The sequence below is a fragment of the Pecten maximus genome, chromosome 6 (genome assembly GCF_902652985.1).
Source record: "Pecten maximus chromosome 6, xPecMax1.1, whole genome shotgun sequence".
NCBI lineage: Eukaryota > Metazoa > Mollusca > Bivalvia > Pectinida > Pectinidae > Pecten > Pecten maximus.
Genome location: NC_047020.1, coordinates 7,983,652 through 7,993,917, shown reverse-complemented (window position 1 = coordinate 7,993,917; position 10,266 = coordinate 7,983,652). Strand labels below are relative to the sequence as shown.

The 10,266-nt window shown below is 37.1% G+C and overlaps 2 non-coding genes across 2 annotated transcripts; both read left to right on the top strand.

Moving 5' to 3' along the window:
* Positions 1-259: 259 nt before the first annotated feature.
* Trnae-cuc lies at positions 260-331 on the top strand. The gene has a single exon. It is a non-coding gene; the product is annotated as a tRNA-Glu (tRNA).
* A 4,958-nt stretch (positions 332-5,289) lies between these two features.
* Trnae-cuc lies at positions 5,290-5,361 on the top strand. The gene has a single exon. It is a non-coding gene; the product is annotated as a tRNA-Glu (tRNA).
* Positions 5,362-10,266: the final 4,905 nt, after the last annotated feature.

The window sequence follows — 10,266 nt, the reverse complement described above, 5'->3', positions numbered from 1 at the left end:
CTTATAAGATTTGCCAGTGTGGTGAGAAACATTCTGTAGAAAGGTGGGAGTTATCCCCCTTGACTAGGTATACAAGAATATTACTTTGGATCTTTGAACTTTAATTAGCGGAGGAAACATATGTTTTAAAAGTGAAAGCTTAAGCAAAATTAATTTTGTTTAAATTTCCTGTGTGTTAAGGTAAACATTTGGGTTTAAAAACTCAAAATAAGACATGTTATGTGTTTAAATATATTATTTTCTGTAGGCATGAATAAGTTCCCAAGTGGTCTAGTGGTTAGGATTCCGCGCTCTCACCGCGGCGGCCGGGGTTCGATTCCCCGCTTGGGAAGGAATATTTTTCTTTTTTTTTATCAGATAAATTTGTCTTTTTAGCTCGAGATTGTCCTAGTTTCCCCTTAAGCATTAAACTGTCTTTTTATGGATTATATGGTGTATATAGATGCCAGAGCTTTGCAGACAATCTTCATAATGCGCATCTATATACACCATATAATCCATAAAAAGGCAGTTTAATGCTTATATTTACGTTTTCTATATTAGTTTCTTTTCGATTTCAACTTTAATTTTCATTATAATTTAAAATCTTACTTTTACCGACGTTTCCATTGTCAGAGGTCAAGAAATTGAACAGCCTATTGTGATTCACGTGCTGATTGGCAAAAAAAAAAAAAAAAATAGTGCGTGGAAATAATTAAAAAAATACTGAAAACATCATCAGATATTTTAATAACAATATCAATAATATTGGTAGTCAGTATTTCAGAATATACGGATGAATTATTCAGTTTGTTAACGATTTCGGATTTTTTTTTTTAATTTACCATCCGGAACAATTATGCGGATGGAAATTTCACCCGTCACCACGCGCACGCAACGGCTGACAGCATTGACAGAGTTTACTGTTTAGCTATGAAAGTTGAATGTGCAGTGGGAGGAAGTGGAATTCGCCAAAAAACCAGGTGTAAACATGTTCTTTGATTGCATGGAAACAGCATTACAGTTTATAGTAGCTACAACAGCACCGGTGTCAGGGATACGACCAATGAGAGAAGTGACAGTGGCCGAGGGAGTAAGACCACAGGTCCTAGCCTCGTCTGTCAATACACCCAATATAGATTATATATTGGGTGTATTGACAGACGAGGCTAGGACCTGTGGTAAGACGAGCTTCAGCGACAACGTTGCTTGTGACGGGTACCATGGCTGTTTCAAGTTTAGGATGCGTTAGACACGATAATGCACCACTTGATGCTTTCTTTTGTGAAGAAGAAACTGTTCTATTGTACGACCGGAGAGAAGCCTCGTTCTTATGATTTGACATAAACATGATGTGTCGGGTTTCAAAATTTTTGTCATTCAAACACTGGATGGCGGTGGCGCGCAAACAATGTGTGTAAAGATTTTCCACTCTGGCCCCGGAACAAATATTTGTCAACATATGTGTTTATTAAATCTTGTTTTATTTCCATTTTCGTGATTGTAAATATTCGAATTTGTTTTGCACATAAAGTGAAATAAATCAAATATCTTAATTCACAGACAGTCACCAAATCACTGTGTGTGTACAACGCCATAATCAACATTATATACGACGTTTATCATGCCTGTCACAAAAAGAGAAAACGGATTTATATCAGTCATAAGTACTTCTTTCCTAATTCTCTGTTATTCTCTGTTTTTATAATTAAATATTGTTATTATCCTTTTGACCAAATAAAATACTGTTTAAACCAAATCATCCCACTGTAACTATAACTCGCGTAACCTCAAATCATACAACGCCATAATCAATATTAATTTGTTCCCGATTTATGTCATGTAGGGTAAACCTAAAAATGCTGAAAGTGTGACTTTAATAACTACTTTAGTTTTACATTAATTGCGATTTTTCTAGAAAACACACCTGAAACCGTTGACTTCGTTTCGGTCATGACCCCTGATCTGTGACGTCAGAGGTTTAAACAGACGTGAACACGTACCTGCGATTAATGTATTACGATTGTGTATATTATAATATGTACTAATGGGCAATATGGCCCACAGGTAATAAAGACATTGAAATTGAAATTGAATTGATTAATGTGAATTAGACAACAATCATTTAAGTGCTGAATAGGCTTTTGAGCTATATTTGCGAATACGTTAATAACGGAACCGAAACGGATCCATTAGGAGTCTAAAATATTATCAAAAGAATGAAATTCATTTTTCATTTCGATTATAATACTTTTAGTAATAGATAGAAGTTTAAGATACAATTCCTACATGATGTGAAACAGCAATTAATACGTTGAAAATCCACATGAAGATACCGCTATCTGGGCCTTTCGGATAATTGTCCGATATTGGTAAAACTTGTCCATGAAAGGTTAGTAATTTGCGGAAAAATTAAACTATCAACATCGTGAGTGTTCTAACCGCACGGTTATTTGGCTATAGCGGTTTTCTTACAACGATCCATGGTACATTGTATATAGGTGATGTCAATGAGCCAACTTAGGTTAATTACTTTATTGGCAAGCTTTTGCGATACGAATTCTGATTACTTGTTGAAAAGCCAATCTCAAATGAATTCAAATGAAAACAATGTGTTTAATCTAAACAAAATATTAATTGAATCCTCTATAGTATTAACGAAATTCAAAAACAAAACAAAAACAAAACAAAAACAAAACACAAATCTCAAGCACAACTTGTAAATGTGCAAAGTAACCATACGCGCTGAGTGCGCCTGAGTGAAATAAATAAATTGAAATTGAATTGAGACGTATATCGCAGGTCTGGAAAAGATGATGGTGACTTGTTCGGACATATTGTGTGTTGCAGTAAGTTTATGTGATTTTTTCTTTTTACTACAGTTAAAGAGCTGTCTAGTCCTTAAATCTTACTCAGCATTTTTGTGATGATTGCTTCTTTAGTTCTTTGTATATCTGGAGCGTTTTTGCGCGAAGCCGAGCTTAAATTGTAGTTTCTAACATAAATAATTTTGCATAACAGGATCATTTTGTGCTCACATGTATGGCTAATGAACTGTGACGTTTACCTGGAATGAGGCTCAGACAGTCGCCCAGTTTACTCGGAGTCGATGATGTGAACGTTGTAAGGGGGCATTCTGTCCATTCCACCCCTGTTTCATTCACTTCCTCTCCACCAAGCGCGGCCAACAGGGTGTAGTTGTCACACCCCTGGGGGTGTCAGGGACATACATTTGACAAGAGACGTAAATGTGATATACACGTCTCTGATTTGGCCGACCCGAGTTTTGTTAACATTATTTTGTGTTCCGATATTATCTTCTTGTCGGAATGCTGGGTCAGTAAACTGTAGTCTCCTCCAGGATGATTATAATGTTTTGTCATATCCTCGTCAGAAGGGGTCTTAATGTATGAAAAGAAAATTGATGTTTCTGTTGTCAAATTTGTAGCAGATACACTGCTCTGGATATCAAGTAGGCAGTTTGGTGCTGATGATATTCATATTTGTTTTTTTATATATAACCCACGAAAACAATTAATATTACACTTTTTATGAAAACTATGTTTTCCATATCCTTGCTAATGATTTGAGTTTTTTGTCTCACAGGTTGGTACCGTTATTGTTGCTGGGGTTTAAATAGTAGAATCGGGAGATCACTTGACTATATAGAGATGGATACTGTGCCTATAGGCCAATCCTCCGTACACTTTCAAATAATTTTGCATATGACAATGATAATGTTATGTCTAATCGTAAATCTGCTAATGGTACTGTTAACACTTTTGGACGTAAATTATTACAACTTTGTAAAAGTACTGGCCTTCGGGTATGTAATGGTAGATCACCTGGTGATGATACAGGTAAATTTACTTTTTCAATCATTTGAGGTCAAGTGTAATTGATTATGTTCTTATACAGAATGATTCCTTTGGGGTGATCACTGAATTTGAAGTGTGTGATTTTTATGAATGGTCTTACCAAATTACATGTACTGTTTCGCCCAAGTGACGTACACACAAGACCTACTAGCCATGCAGGTAAATAAGGTAAATACCAACTTAACAACATAAATACATGTATACAAGTGTAATGACGATGAGGAAACGCAGCTGAAAATTAATTTAGATGATAACATTGAATTATTACATGATATTGTTAATGACACGCAGTCCTCGGTAGTCTCGGTAGATCATGGTGTTGACCGTTTTTCATCTGTCATAAATGTAACATCTAGCCCAAATAAATGATTTTGAATCTTTATATCGCATTGTTATTCACAATACGATAGTTTTATCATGCTTTACGCTGACGATATGGTGCTATTTTCGGAGACTGTCAAGGGTTTGCAAGTTCTACTCGATAATTAAGAAAAGTATTCAAACATATGGAAACAGATTTTACATTAGGCTTTCTTTATTTAATTCTGTTAGTAGTTATGGAAATCATGACCATATTGACACCAACATTTTTCTTCAGGGCTGTCCTGACTGTGACGGTACAAGAGACAGACATTTACTTCATGATGTTCGACTATTTATTGGCAAAACCAGACGTTTAAATCTCAATATGATCTGATCAACCATGACCTTATGCTTTTGATTTTATTATGTTTTATAAAATGTACACTTTAGAAATTATCAGGAAAGATTCTTTTCTACTCTGATAACTTTTCTGTATATTCTATTCTTATTATTCTAATAAGGATATTTTGAAAGCCTTCCTTTGAGTTTGTTTGGTATTTTATCCAATTAATTTTGCTTTACAACAAACGTTTTATCAATGTAAGTATATACATGTACATGTATATAATTAGATATTTTCAAAAATAATCTAAATAACGTAACATTATTGACAGCTATGACCAGTGCAATATATGCACATGGACATTGTCAATTTCTGAGTGACATATAGTTTATATAATATGTTCACTTCCCAATGGAAGTGAGACAGGGGAATCTCAACCCTCGGGGTAAGATAATTAAGCTGCCAAACACTCGGCAAGCCTCGTGTTTGGCAGTTCGAAACCTACGCGGGGCAGTTGCCAGGTACTGACCGTAGACCGGTGGTTTTCTCCGGGTACTCCGGCTTTCCTCCACCTCCAAACCTGGCACACTTGGTACAGTATTTTTTGAAAGGCGGGAGTTATCCCCCTTGGTCAGGTAGAGAAGTAATATTACCTTGGAACTCTTAACTTTGATTACCAGAGGAAAAAGTGAGAGCTTAAGTGTTTAGGTAAACATTTTGGTTTAAAAACACAAAATAAAACATTTTAGGTGTTTATATATGATATTTTCCCCAGTACGGACAAGTTCCCAAGTGGTCTAGTGGTTAGGATTCCGCGCTCTCACCGCGGCGGCCGGGGTTCGATTCCCCGCTTGGGAAGATATTTTTTTCAACTAGAAACATTTTAAAATTTTTGTAGCTCGAAATTGTATTCATTTCCTCTCGAATCCTTTTTGTATATAAAGTGAAATACATGTTTATATCAAATATCTTAATTCCTAGACAGTCACAAAAACTCAATGTAACTCGCGTAGCCTCAAATAAACACACGACGCGTGGAGCATTCAATGTGTACATTGAAGTAACATTTGACCTGTACACATACTTAATAGTATCATACTTGTGCGATACTTGCTTATGTAGTGGATGTAAGGGAAGCTATACGTTAATTTTACTAAGTTTACTAAGCTGAAGAAGGGAGAGATGCAAATACACGTATAACTTATCAAAACACAACGGTGCTGCGTCTATGTGGACCATGTACATGAATACACAATAGAGTAATGATAATATATATAGGGATTATCGCCCTTACACCAACATCTACACATTCGAGAGACGTTTTAACAATCTAACATAATTATTCACTGTGTAGTAGAGGAGAGCTTTAAAAGCAGCTATGAGTGACAAAACATATGTCAGTTTAGGGAATGACATCTATTGCAATATGGAAAGGATAAAACCTAAAGCATTAATGGAAGAGTTGGAACCTATAGTAGTAATGGAAGGAATGGAACCTATAGTAGTAATGGATGGGATCAAACCTATAGTAGTAATGGATGGGATCAAACCTATAGTAGTAATGGAAGGATGAAACCTATAGCAGTAATGGAAGGAATGAAACCTATAGCAGTAATGGAAGAGTTGAAACCTATAGTAGTAATGGAAGAGGATCAAACCTATAGCAGTAATGGAAGGGATCAAACCTATAGCAGTAATGGAAGGGTTGGAACCAATAGTAGTAATGGATGGGATCAAACCTATAGCAGTAATGGAAGGGACGAAACCTATAGTAGTAATGGATGGGATCAAACCTATAGCAGTAATGGAAGGGATGGAACCTATAGTAGTAATGGAAGGGACGAAACCTATAGTAGTAATGGAAGGGATCAAACCTATAGTAGTAATGGAAGGGATCAAACCTATAGCAGTAATGGAAGGGTTGGAACCAATAGTAGTAATGGAAGGATGAAACCTATAGCTGTAATGGAAGGGTTGGAACCAATAGTAGTAATGGAAGGATGAAACCTATAGCAGTAATGGAAGGGATCAAACCTATAGTAGTAATGTAAGGATGAAAACTATACTAGTAATGGAAGGATCAAACCTATAGTAGTAATGTAAGGATGAAACCTATAGTAGTAATGGAAGGATGAAACCTATAGTAGTAATGGAAGGATGAAAACTATAGTAGTAATGGAAGGGTTGGAACCTATAGCAGTAATGGAAGGGATCAAACCTATAGTAGTAATGGAAGGATGAAAACTATAGTAGTAATGAAAGAGATGAAACCTATAGCAGTAATGGAAGGGATCAAACCTATAGTAGTAATGGAAGGGATGGAACCTGTAGCAGTAATGGAAGGATGAAAACTATAGCAGTAATGGAAGGAATGAAACCTATAGCAGTAATGGAAGAGTTGAAACCTATAGTAGTAATGGAAGGGATGAAAACTATAGTAGTAATGGAAGGGATGAAACCTATAGCAGTAATGGAAGGGGTCAAACCTATAGCAGTAATGGAAGGGATCAAACCTATAGCAGTAATGGAAGGATGAAACCTATAGTAGTAATGGAAGGGATCAAAACTATAGCAGTAATGGAAGGATGAAACCTATAGCAGTAATGGAAGGATGAAACCTATAGCAGTAATGGAAGGATGAAACCTATAGTAGTGATGGAAAGATGAAACCTATAGTAGTAATGGAAGGGGTGGAACCTATAGTAGTAATGGAAGGGATGAAACCTATAGCAGTAATGGAAGAGGATCAAACCTATAGCAGTAATGGAAGGGATCAAACCTATAGCAGTAATGGAAGGGATCAAAACTATAGCAGTGATGGAAGGGATCAAACCTATAGTAATAATGGAAGGATGAAACCAATAGTAGTAATGGAAGAATGAAACCTATAGCAGTAATGGAAGGATGAAACCTATAGCAGTAATGGAAGGATGAATCCTATAGCAGTACTGGAAGGATGAAAACTATAGCAGTAATGGAAGGGATCAAACCTATAGCAGTAATGGAAGGATGAAACCTATAGCAGTAATGGAAGGGATCAAACCTATAGCAGTAATGGAAGGATGAAACCTATAGCAGTAATGGAAGGGATCAAAACTATATCAGTGATGGAAGGGACGAAACCTATAGCAGTAATGGAAGGATGAAACCTATAGCAGTAATGGAAGGGATCAAACCTATAGCAGTAATGGAAGGGTTGGAACCTATAGCAGAAATGGAAGGGGATCAAACCTATAGCAGTAATGGAAGGGTTGGAACCTATAGCAGTAATGGAAGGATGAAACCTATAGCAGTACTGGAAGGGATCAAACCTATAGCAGTAATGGAAGGGATCAAACCTATAGCAGTAATGGAAGGGATCAAACCTATAGCAGTAATGGATGGGATCAAACCTATAGCAGTACTTGAAGGGATCAAACCTATAGCAGTAATGGAAGGGATCAAAACTACAGCAGTACTTGAAGGGATCAAACCTATAGCAGTACTGGAAGGGATCAAACCTATAGCAGTAATGGAAGGGATCAAACCTATAGCAGTGATGGAAGGATCAAACCTATAGCAGTACTGGAAGGGATCAAACCTATAGCAGTAATGGAAGGGATCAAACCTATAGTAGTAATGGAAGGGATGGAACCTATAGCAGTGATGAAAGGGATGAAACCTATAGTAGTAATGGAAGGGATGGAACCTATAGCAGTGATGAAAGGGATGAAACCTATAGCAGTAATGGAAGGGAAGGGATCAAACCTATAGCAGTAATGGAAGGGATCAAGCCTATAGTAGTAATGGAAGGGATCAAAACTATAGCAGTAATGGAAGGATGAAACCTATAGCAGTAATGTAAGGGATCAAACCTATAGCAGTAATGGAAGGGATCAAGCCTATAGCAGTAATGGAAGGATGAAACCTATAGCAGTAATGGAAGGATGAAACCTATAGTAGTAATGGAAGGGATCAAGCCTATAGCAGTAATGGAAGGGATCAAACCTATAGCAGTAATGGAAGGATGAAACCTATAGCAGTAATGGAAGGATCAAACCTATAGCAGTAATGGAAGGTTGAAACCTATAGCAGTAATGGAAGGGATCAAAACTATAGCAGTAATGGAAGGGATCAAACCTATAGCAGTAATGGAAGGATGAAACCTATAGCAGTAATGGAAGGGATCAAACCTATAGCAGTAATGGAAGGATGAAACCTATAGCAGTAATGGAAGGATGAAACCTATAGCAGTAATGGAAGGGATCAAACCTATAGCAGTAATGGAAGGATGAAACCTATAGTAGTAATGGAAGGGATCAAGCCTATAGCAGTAATGGAAGGGATCAAACCTATAGCAGTAATGGAAGGATGAAACCTATAGCAGTAATGGAAGGATGAAACCTATAGCAGTAATGGAAGGGATCAAAACTATAGCAGTAATGGAAGGGATCAAACCTATAGCAGTAATGGAAGGGATCAAGCCTATAGCAGTAATGGAAGGGATCAAACCTATAGCAGTAATGGAAGGGATGAAACTATGAAACCTATATTGTATAAATGTTACGGGAGTTCTAGTAATGATGGCGGTGATGAAACCTTTACGTAGCAGATCTAGACTACAGAAAGACTGTGACCATGGGTGATTTTTTTGTTAAGCAAATAACTCCTGTTATTAAAAGCATTAAAATGGGGGGGAAAATACATGTACACAATATTTGGTATATTTATTATAAAGTAGTATATACAGGCTTCACATTTCTTATAGATTAAATAAATAAATTGATTCCGGATTTTAAATTTTCCGATTTTCCGACGGTGTGTTTACACCGGAAATTTAGTTTTGCCTATAACGAAAAATGGTGCATCAGAGTGAAGGTAAGATCGCGGGAAAACTTAATGTGCAACACATGTCAAAACAGGATTAATTTTATATCATGATAGTTTGATTTTTTTTTTTTTTTAGGTTTTTTGAAGTCGTTCCCATGGTATTCACAGGTCTGAAAATCATAGAAAAATAAGTTTACTTATCCTTCAGAGCTGTATTAAAATTGCCAATGTTGTATAGATTACAAATATATATACTTTTTTATAGGTTTATATATCTAAAACATGTGGCAATTTTTTCACATTTGGGCATTTTCAATGTACACTGCTACCATAGCAGTTATATGAGAGACGAAATCTTAACTGTTATGGGAGTGATGGAACCTACAGCAGTTACGGGAAGGATAAAAACTATTGCAGTTATGGCGATGATGGAACCTATAGCAGTTATAAGGGTAATGAAACCTATTAGTAGTCATAGGAATGGTCAGTAACCTCGCCCCTTTCCTACCGCAAACAATTCATGCAGCCTTGCTCCTGTCCCCACGCGGTATCATTCTCGCTTTTGTCCCCACGCGCTATCAGCTTGGCTCGTATCCCCACGCTATCAGCTTGGCTCGTATCCCCACGTGCTAGATACCTCTATCCAACCCCACTTTCCCGATCAGTGTCCTTTCCCATATCCCTACTCCAAGCTACCCCACCCGATATCAGCCCGACTCATTTTGTTTCCATCCACACCCTTGCGGCCAGCGGCCTGCCCATCAAGCTAGTAGTCTGGTGCTTTCCCACCGCCGGCACCATAGGATCATCATCGGTACCGTACTAAGTGTAGGGTAGCGTGGTACACTCAACCATAGGATCATCATCGGTATGGTACTAAGTGTAGGGTAGCGTGGTACACTCAACCATGGGTATCCGAAGATGTCATATCATTAGATACTAGGAAGTGACCTC